Raw genomic sequence first — 9477 nt, forward strand, 5'->3', positions numbered from 1 at the left:
TTGTATAAGAGCAAGTAGAAAAACAAGGCAGGCTAGTTACCCTAATGGGCTTAATCGGTACGGCCGACAGGGCTTGTTTCTTTACTGCAACAGCCTCTGAATATTTTCCGTGGAAAGTCGTAGTCATAAGCCTGCGATCAAAATAAATGAACAAAGAAGTAGCTAGGGTTATTACTTTTTTGTAACAATCATTCTCTTTCTGGTTCTTTTGATGTCTTCCTTCCTATCCAATGCAATGCCCACTATTACAAATAGTGCTACTCGATTAGGCATGCACCTAGCTTTACTAAAAATTAATAGGATTATCACACTAGCCGTAAGCTAATGTCTAATTGTAGTACTAATTCTTCTTTGTGTGCTCGTCTGCTACATTATTTCATTCTAAGAAAGACTCAATGGATTTTTATTTTGCGAGAACCGTGTCAATGGATTTTAAGATTTCGTTTTAAGAAATACTCCCTTCGTCCAGAAATACTTTTCACGGAAATAAATGTATCTAGATATATTTATTTATCCATTTCCGTGACAAGTAATTCGGGACGGATGGAGTACTAGACAGATGATGCTATTCGGTAGAACATGCGGTAAGTTTACTAATTTATTACAATTCGCAAAAGAGAAGTTTATTGTTTCAATACTATGTTTACTCTTTAGCATTACTATATAATATGTTTTTCAACTATTGTATGAAATAACACATATTTGAAGCTACGTATTAAGTGAATATATGTGTAGTTATATTAGTGATACGATTTTTTTTCTAAATTTTGGGCCCAATTTTGCATTTCGCATCGGGGCCCGAATTCCTGGAGACGGCCCTGCTCTCACTTGCCGAAGCAGGGCACAACTTATTTTACTCGCTCCATTCCTAAATATAAGTCTTTCTTGAGATTCCAATATGAACTACATACAAAGCAAAATGAGTGAATCTACACTTTAAACTATGTCTATATATATCCGTATGTAGTCCATAGTGAAATCTCTAGAAAGATTTATATTTAGTAATAAAGGGAGTAGTAAAGAGTCGGAAAGTCGTCGTGCTAACACCCTATAGGACCAACGCACCAGAATAGCAATCATCGCCAATGAGGAGAAGCTTGGCTCGAAAGGATCCAACATGAAGACACAAACAAAGACTGGATCCAAGCAGATCCACCAAAGAGAATCACGGACCGAATTCCGCGAGATCCACCAGAGACACATCTCCAGACGTCCTCCTATGAAGCTAGACGCACCACCGGGATGGAGGCTAGGAGAGAAGAACCTTATTCCATCTTCAGGGAGTTGTCGATGTCTCATCTTTCTGAGTAGGACACAATCTCTAACAAAACTTGAACAAGCACCTCAAAATGGATCCCTCCCGCCGACTATGGCCAGTATCCACCGCACACCATAACCCTAAGGCCATAAGAGACATGGCAGATTGGCAGCGCCGCCGAAGGGAGGAAGAATCCCTAGCCACCTTTCCTTGGGAGGAGAGACGAAGCACCATGTCCGGCTTTTCCCAAGCTCTGACACATGGGTCTAATCGAGACGCAAGCAATTGGACTAAAACATGCTAGCACCTAGATAGAATTGTCCTACCACGTTCACCAGCACCAATGCTGAATAGTGTATCTTTGCCTTTTCTAAAGAAAAAAATGTGTGTGTTTAAACCAGTATTCCGAACTAGGCTCAATTCTATTTCATATATAAACAACATTTGGCCTCGTGGGGAGCGGAGAAAAGGCACAAAATCGTGTGATGGTGGGCATGGGTCTGCTTGCTGGCTCCACCATCTTTCTTCATACCATCGTTTGGGGACTTGCGTGTTTGCTGGCAAGTGTGGCATTGGGCCCAATGGTGTTGCCATTGATTCAAAAGACACTAAAGGGTGGTTCAGTTTTACTGGTATGTTATCTTCTAAAACTCATATACTTACTCTGTTTTCATTAGAAGTGAATCTAATATCTTATTCTTGTAGTCATATACGTAGTTAATTTATTTTACAATAAGCTGGTGTGTCACTCTTGTTGATTGAGTTTGCATTGTCCATGTTTCTTTTTGCCTTTGTATAAACCGAGGCAAAAGATTTGCCTCGTATATTAATTAAACGGAGAATACAATGATCCATATGGGGGATCTTTCATGGAGGAAGACCCTAGCGTTTCTCTCATTGCAAATCAACCAAGACACAAGCATGAATAGGGAGGCCATGACCTTCCGCAAGCCTGCGGCATTGTGCTCAAGGTGCCACAATGATGTGTCCATGCTCTCAAGTTGTAATTTTTCTATAACCAAATGCCAAATTTAGAGAGTGGACCCACACTTGAAGAAGACTTGGTTGTCAGATTCTTGCACCCTCTTGCAAAGTGGGCAAATGTGACAATTTGGCCACCCGCACTTGGCCTGTCGGTCTTGAATTGACAACCACGAGAAAAACTTAACTTTGGCGGCGCCCAAACCTTCCACATGGCATGCTCCATTAGAGATAGAATCTTCCCTAAGAATTGAGCCTTTTTCGCGGAAGCCACCAAGTAGTACCCACTAGCCATGTGCTTCCAAACGATGTCATATTGGGTGTATTTATCAAGTTGCACATCATGGAGAAGCATCCAAAGCATGAAAATATTTCATGAATGTGTTGGATGGATACAATGGTGAAAGGCTTGATCTTGAAGGTCCAAACATTGCATCGGAGAGCCTCTCTAACTTTAAATTTTTTTCAGGAGGAAGCCTCAATGATAAGGGGTGCAATATCCATGGGTTCATGTCCAGGAAGCCAAGGGGACCTACAAAAAGGTGTCCTCGCTCAATTACCAATACTAATGGAGGTGGAGGCATAGAAGAAGTTGTGGACATCCTCATCACATGGATTTTACATCGTCACCCATACCATGGAAGGCTCCTTCACTCATACCGATGCCATCGAAGCCTAAGAGCGCACACAAATTTGTCGTTGTTGAGCACACCTAGTGCACCATACTCCGTAGGATAACAAACCACTTCCCAGTTGACCTTGCATTTAGCACCGGTCGTCTTGTCCAAAACGGACCAAATGAAAGATCGTTCAAGTTAGTTGACATCATGAAGAATACACAGTGGCATGATGAGCGGTGTGATGAAGTAAATAGCTAGGGAGGTGATCAAGGACTTTGACAAGAGCCATGCGTCCAATGGAGGTTATGCTTTGGCCCTCCCAAGTAACTAGCATTCTCGCAACCTTATCCACAAGGTATTGAAGATACCATGTCTTTGATTTAGCCTACATTGTTCTGCACATCCCCATGCTCTAACCATCATGCTGAAAATGGAAACCTAAGATGCACATAAATTGCAATCGATTAGTATAATCTTATTCTTATCAAACATATTATCATTTAGACATGATCAAGTCGGCAAGCATAATGCAGTAGCCCCAATAAGAACATACATCTATATGTATGTCAGCCACATCTCCCATAAATCAATCTCCAAATATTCGAGGTATGTTAGTTGGTGCTAAATTACATACAATGTGAATGGTTTGCCACTATGTGCAATGGGTTAATTTACGAACCAATGTTGAATAAGAAATTGTTTTACATACAGTGGTGGCATACATAGACATCGCAGTGCCTAACTATGCTCCCTAAACATATGACGATGTATTTTGCAGATCAAATGCGATTGAACCAAATCATAGTGCTTGCTTGGTTAGTTTCAGATCAAATGCCCTCGAACCAAATCATAGTTTTGCTTGGTTGTTTTGCAGATCAAATGCCGTCGAACCAAATCATAGTTCTTTGTCTAGTTGGTGAATAACCTTGCCCTAGTTTGCCACATATTTTTTTACCAAAATTGCCAAACTTTAGGTGAGCAGATTCTTAGCCACACTTATCACAGTGTTTTTTCTATGTGACATGTGGGGCTCATTCTCACAAATCGTATTTGTCCATAGGTGTGGCTAGAATCAAACACATATCTAACTTGTCCAAGTTGCATTACTCGAGGTGTAGGATGTTGCAAAGTGTGGCGAAGTAATTAATCTAAGAATAGTGATGTTCTTACCAACCCTCCTTTGCATGCACTTCGCCAACTTCACGGTTAGCTGTTAATCTTGGGTTCCATACACATTGTTTCGCTTCGCAGGCAGCGGTATTTCAACTGACAATGAAACCAGTTGGATAGCACGAATCATGGCAATTTGTGTTATTCCTTTCGCCATTGCACTTTTCCCAAAAATGTTGAGAATCCAGCCCGGGCATCGCCTGCCCATCTTGTTGGCTGCCATTGTATCATTCTTGCTTGCACTATCCTACTGCTTGTTTCAGGTACATCCATTCGATCTGATGTTGTTTGCATTTTTAAATAATGATGGCCAGATTGGCACGTGTGTGTACATCTAGGTTACAAACATCAATTTGATAGTGATAATTCCCTCAAATTGTATATCTTCCTCCCCTGGATCTAGCGGAGGCGACTTGCATTTGCAAAACATAGGCATGTAATCTCTGGGATACTACAACTTGTCCAAAGACAAGCACTCGGCCGTCTGCTAAATGACGATGGCACGCCAAACGAAAACGTCATAAGAAAGTATGATGCATCAACTTCATTTTGTTCTTCATATGGCAATGGAACATCATGAACATGAAGTGCTCCTTCTCTGAGCTAACATGCAGATTGTTCTACGAGATTGACAATGATGATAACTGCGACCTGTCACGAGCCGAGTTGCATGCCCTTATCATTGGAATCAACTTTGAGGAGATTGACTTTGACAAGAATGATGTTGTGGACAAAATCATGGACGACTTCGACACATCAGGCAATGGCACAATAGATGAGGGAGAGTTCTTTGTGGGAATGAAGATATGGCTCAATGAGGCCAAGAGAAAGGTGCAGGCTATGGGTGCCTACACTAACAAGTTCATCAACGACTACCATGAGGTATCCTTTGGATTCTCTGGATAGGGACTAGGGCACACTAAAAGGGTTTTGTGCACTAAAATACTACAAGCCAATGATTCTCACGCACAAATGGAATTATTTAGAAAATCAAATGAAGCCTTTACTAAAAAGGTTAATAATGTTTTAATAATTGTCCAACCAAAATTTGACTAATCATTTTTTCGATAAAGGGTGCTTGTATTAACTCAAAACATAGCATCAAGGGGATGATGAATCTAAACCCATGACATAATTACGATGCACACATGCAACATGAACTTACACACACATAACAAATAAAACTCAGGCAACCGTAAAGTCTTAAAAGATCAAAACCATGCATAAGGCATGGAAGGCAGAAGGCCTACCGTGTAGACTATGCCGCCACCTATTTGATCAAAAAACCTCATTGCTTACCCACTCGAGCCGTGTACATGGCACCATAAACAATGGTCGATGCTCCAGCCTATGTACCATATACCACGAACGAAGCTACTACGTAGAACAAAAGATAACCTACATATGGGGTGGGTTTTTACCATGAAAAATAGTTTAGTACGTTAATAACAAGGGGATCATCTGCCTTGCTATGGTCGCTCTGATTATGTAGAAATGAATCTAAAATTCCATCTTTGGATCGGTTCGACCAACGGTCGACCTTTGCAACACGTTCTTAATAATATATGTGACACCATCCCGATGTAGCCATCCTAATTCGAATTTGAATGCTCAGCGTGTAGTGGATGAAATTTCAATCAGGAATGATCGATGCATGGCCCGAAAGTTACTCAAGATGCTCGAGAGCGCGCACAGTCACCGTAGGGAACATTAGTTAACATTTGGTGTCCATGAGCACATATACAAATTTTCCCTATGTTGGCACCGAGGGATTATTGGCCAAGTGGACTGATGACCAGACGAACTAGCCTCTCTAAGGACCAAATTGTCAATAACAAGTTCAACAAAAGCGGCTAATGTGTGTCAAAAAGGTCAATTTTTTTCTTGCTGGTATCACAGGATATTAAAATCCCCCCCCCCCCCAATGAGGTTGGGGTACGGGTTATCCTTTGCAAGATTAACCAGTTCACAAGGGAAGGTAGAATCGTGTTCATCTTGGGCAACCCCCATAGATTGCAACCACAGTCCAGGAAAATTGGTAGGGCAGTTCCAAGGTGGAATTTTATATGAAACACACCAACTGAAAGGGCTAACAAATTCAGCATCGTAGTCCAAACCCCAAGTAAAACACAGAACCTCCCACGACTAGGTAGACAATGTCAAGTGAAGTCGAAAACCCCTAAAAGGTGGTCGAGCACATGCACCGGGAAATCACGTCGGCCAACCTTGATGATGGCGACGAAGTTCAGACACTCAATTAGTAATGTGTTTATGTTCAGCCAAATCAGTGCGACATCTCCTATTCCAAAACACGTCTTTAATGTGGAAACTCGGATGGGACGGGGGGGGGGGGTACACAGTTGGTTACATAGCATAGACCCTAAGTCATACATGCGTCATCCAGTCCCTACTTAGCCTAGTTTCCAACCCATATTACATTGGGATATCTATAAGCTCTATGCAATCAATATATTACAATGTTTTACGAGCCAACAAAAGCATTTATTTAGGCTCGGTTGCAATACGAAATTTCCTAAAGTAACATGTAAAAGAGATGTAGAGGTATAAGAAAGAGCGGTAGAGGAAAACATAAGGAAAATGATCTTGTATCAATTACTAGAGATGATACAGAAAATACTTTTAATAACAAATGTTGTACAAATAGAAAGATTGTAGGAAAAAAAGTATACCAATTCTAAACTCTTGCATTTGATTGCCAAGTTTTAATTATGTTTTCAATTGTGGCATTTTCAGAATATCTATAATTGCAAATATAAATTAGGGAATTTTCCTTCATGATTCTTTGGTTACGAATTTGTACTATATTTGAACTCGTACCAACGTTTTGGTTACTGGGCGGTAAATTCGGTTACCGGACATTACCACAGTTCCTAACACCCCCGCGGTTAATGTGCTTACCAAGATAAAAATAATGAAAATTTTGAATTCAATCACTTAGTGAAAACTAAACAAGTTGGCCTCTCCACAACAATATATGAGACGGTTCAGTCGTAACTATGTTGTCTTCACTCCTCAAGGTAGACTGATTGATATCCTTGCCATTTTTATGAGCTCGGGGCCTACTATTTGTGTCCTATTTAACTGGTTATTGCGTGTAACTGTAAAACCCCAGTCCCCTATGTAAATGTTGACTATTCGGTGACCAAACACTGACTTCTTCTGCCTTCGGTTCAAAAAGGATCGCATCTTAGTTTTCCCCCACATTGGAACGTGCTTTAGGAAACTGAAGTGCATCGAGCCAGTGGATGCATGGCTATATATATGAAATTGTCATGTCATATATAGTTATCATTTATAGTTACTCATACAACAAGGTTAGTTATAAGGTTGGCTATAAGAGTACTACTTTTTTCACTTTCTCTCTATCTCTTTTTTCATATTTACTGCAATTGTCTAGGAGTACGCATATAACTAGGCTTTTGCATGAGAGCTCACTCCCAGTATTTTTCCATGTCTCTCTCCTCCACATACTCAAAAGTGCCACGTAAGTGGGGTACAAGTCCATTATTGTACTTGCTCTAATAGGGACGAAGCTAGAAACAAAACCCAATGGTGTAAGCTATGTAGTAATGGTGTCATCTATGCCATTTAGCACTGATTAGTACGAAATTAGTGAAGAAAAAGATACTGGTCTCAGCTCACACCAATGCCTCTATGGCAGCTACATCTCCATTTCTTAACTCCTTATTATGTGAGTTGTCGTTATTTTCTTGAAAATGATGCTTTTATTGACTTGATATCACATCAGGGGCATCTAAGAAAAATTTGTTCAGGTCGCATCTCACTCAGTCACTCTCATCTTTGCATGGCTAGGAGCCTAGGATGCACACGACCAAAACACATTCGAGTTGTTGCTAAGATGTTCCTTTTTGAAAACGAAATTTTTGAAAACATATACGAATGGGATGTTTTAAATTAAAACACATGCATTCTTGGTTTCTTTAATGAAATATTTCCGGATGTAACCATTTGAGCAGTATTTTGTGGTTACCGTGTGTAACTGCAAATTCCAGCCCCTTAGTAGAGTTGACTACTCGGTAACCAAAACACTGATTCCTACCATAGCTCTGGACCTTTTGTCAAGTTTACATTTTTCTCTCCTTAATATTATAGTAGTAATAAGGGAAATTCCAATGCCGTGCATCAAAATAGACACACCAAATATGCGTAGACACGTCCAAACTTGTCCTCGGACAGCCATACGAGAGCCGGCCATTCAACCATATCCGCCAAATATGCTTCCATTGCCCAATTAAAAGAGGAGAGAGAATGGAGGAGGAGAAAAGCGGGGTTAGGGTAGCTAAGCTAGTGTGTCCGAACGTTTGATGCATGACGTTGGATGCGACCATTTTTCCAAATAAAGAACGAATGAGCCGTCTTATTAAGGAAATCCAGCTATAGCCTTCCAAGCCATTCTCATTTCAAAAGTAAAAGATCAGCATCACAGATTTGCCCAAACTTCTGAGAAAGAAATGCACTTCCAACAAGCGGTCTTGATCCTGCAGAGAACACGGGAGGAACATGATCAGCTGGCGGTAAGCGACGAAGAGGTGGAACCTGTGGAAAACCCCGGAAGAATGATTGTCAAGGCCGTGGGTCTCATGCTTGTGGGTGCTGCCATCCCTGCTGCGTTTGCGGACCCACTTCTCGACGCCATCTACAGCCTGTTCAAGGCTACACATGTGTCATCCTTCTTCGTCTCATTCGTTGTGCTCCCGCTGGTGAACAACTCCAGCGAGGTCGTCTCTGCCGTCCGGTCCATGAGAAAGAAGAGGCGAAGGAACGCTTCCCTCGTTTTATCGGAGGTGCCTCACATTCACCATGAAATCACCATGATGCATGCATGCATGCAACCTTTGTAAACTGGACACTAATTGGGGTAATATTTACTACCACCGTACTTTGTTAATTTGCAGGTGTACTGTGTTGTGACTGTGAACAACCTGATGTGCTTGGGCATGTTCTTGGTGCTGGTCTATGCCCGGGACATAACGTGGAATTCTCCTCTGAGCTGCTCATCATTTTGCTTGTCTGCATCGTCATGGGCCTCTTCACGAGCTTCCGAACCAACTTCCCTCTCTGGACGTGCCTGGTGGCATACTCGCTCTACCCACTGTCTCTCGTCCTCGTTCACATTCTCGACTCAGTCTTCCATTGGTCGTAAAACGGACGTCTCTGTCCAAGACCAACCGCGATATGTACTCTTGTCTTATTGTGACCTTCACTCCACTGGTGGAAAAAGGGCCTTTGGTCGCGGTTCGCAACTGCCATTAGTCGCGGTTGCGCAACCGCGACCGAACGGGCGCGACTAAAGGCCCCACCCTTTAGTCGCGGTTGCTTAAGAACCGCGACTAAAGGCCCGTCCACGTGGGCGCTAGGTGGCCGTCGGGGCGGAGGATCTTTAGTCGCGGTTCTTCTGGCCAACCG

The 9477-nt window shown here is 41.9% G+C and overlaps 1 pseudogene; it reads left to right on the forward strand.

Annotated features, from left to right (window-relative positions):
* Window positions 1-9214, forward strand: part of LOC119336917 — a 37086-nt pseudogene extending 27872 nt beyond the window's left edge.
* The last annotated feature ends 263 nt before the right edge of the window (window positions 9215-9477 follow it).

This window comes from Triticum dicoccoides, chromosome 7B (assembly GCF_002162155.2).
Source record: "Triticum dicoccoides isolate Atlit2015 ecotype Zavitan chromosome 7B, WEW_v2.0, whole genome shotgun sequence".
Taxonomy (NCBI): domain Eukaryota; kingdom Viridiplantae; phylum Streptophyta; class Magnoliopsida; order Poales; family Poaceae; genus Triticum; species Triticum dicoccoides.